At 47.1% G+C, this 1,651-nt stretch overlaps 1 pseudogene across 1 annotated transcript; it reads right to left on the reverse strand.

Moving 5' to 3' along the window:
- Positions 1 to 864: 864 nt before the first annotated feature.
- Positions 865 to 1,370, reverse strand: LOC307111149 (ferritin light chain-like; annotated as a pseudogene). The gene has a single exon. The product of its transcript is annotated as a ferritin light chain-like (transcript).
- Positions 1,371 to 1,651: the final 281 nt, after the last annotated feature.

The following is a 1,651-nucleotide window of genomic DNA, read 5'->3' on the forward strand; positions in this document are numbered from 1 at the left end:
TGCTAGTCACAGAGCATTGACAGTGTTAGATATTATTTTGGTGTAGGTCTCAGGAAAACAGAAATTCTGTCTTGGCTCAGCCTCTTCTTTTCTTGTGTATTTACAAAAATGTACATTTACAGCCCTAACTGGTTTGGCTCAGTGGATAGAGCGTTGGCCTGCGGACTCAAGGGTCCCAGGTTCGATTCTGGTCAAGGGTATGTACCTTGGTTGCGGGCACATACACAGTAGGGAGTGTGCAGGAGGCAGCTGATCGATGTTTCTAACTCTCTATCTCTCTCCCTTTCTCTCTGTAAAAAATTAATAAAATATATTTTTTAAAATGTGCATTTAAGAGAACAAAGGCAGTTTCGCATTTCATTGTTAGCTGGGATTGAGGCTAATGCAGAGAACTTTGATAGGCTGGGCTGGAGCACTCTCCCTCAAGCTTCAGCCAAGGTTCAGTTCAACACGCTTGTGAACACAAGGGCAAAAATAAGTAGAGAGAGACTCATCTGGGTGCCAAGGTGGCCTAAACTGCTTGGGCAGTGGCCTCAGGACTATTGCTGTTAAATTCATCCGTTTTCTATTTTGTGTCTCAGGCCTTTTGTGTCCTGAGTAAAAATATCTTTGCCTGTTTCCAGGTCTCAAAGATTTTCTCTTACGTTTTCCTCTATGGTTGTAGCTTTATGTTTTATTCTGTGATCTATTTCAGGGTTTTTCTTTTTTTTTTCCCCCCCCTGCAAAAAGCTTTATTGTTTCCATTTGGTCCAATGCATGGGAGAGGGCTGCAGGGTAGTTAAAAAGATGACTAGTGGTTTCAGGGAGAGGCTCTGGCAAAAGCCATACACTAGGGGAATGCAGGCCTCTGGGCTCCAAAGCCTCCTAGTGGTGCTTGAGGGTGAGCCTTTAAAGAGATACTCACCCAGCCCAGCCTGGGGACCCACTAGCCTGAGGAGGTTAGTTAGTTATCACCCATCTTCCTGATAAGTTTCACCTCCTTATCCAGGAAGTCACAGAGGTCTAGGCAGGTAGAACCCAGGGCAGGCAGATCTAAAAGGGCCTGGTTCAGGTTCTTCTCCAAGGCCATGGTAACTTCCATGGTGTCCTGAGTTTCACCCACACTCATCTTGGGAAGGCTTCCACACGTCCTGGAAATTAAGGTGGCCACTACACTGGTTTTGCATGTTTAAGAGATGCTTGGTGCCCTCATGCTTCTCCTTGGCCAACTTTCGGAAGAAGTGGCCCACACCCTCCAGAGCCACATCATTGAGGTCAAAATAGAAGCCCAGAGCGAGTTAGGTGTAGGAGGCCCGCAGATGCAGATTGACCAGGTGGTTGACGGCAGCCTCCACCTCGCTGAAATAATTCTGATGAAATTGGGAGCTCATAGTTGTTCTGCAATAAAGAGTTAAAGTAAAAAACAACAACAACAACAACACAAAAAGCGGTGCTGGCTGGTCTTGGAGGCTGAGGATGGCTGAGGTGATTCTGAAGGTGTTGACTGGAAAATAGGCTGCGGGGTGGTCGGAGGCTGGAAGAAGAGGCATCCATGGAAGAAGGGGCATTCCTGGGGCTGTTCCATCCAAGCACTGTAGAAGCAAGAGACAGAGCCTGGGGATCGCTGAGGGCACTGCCTATCCCAGGTTACTTTTTGTGTGTGATGTGAGGT

This window comes from Cnephaeus nilssonii (assembly GCF_951640355.1).
Source record: "Cnephaeus nilssonii genome assembly, chromosome: 14".
Lineage (NCBI taxonomy): Eukaryota > Metazoa > Chordata > Mammalia > Chiroptera > Vespertilionidae > Cnephaeus > Cnephaeus nilssonii.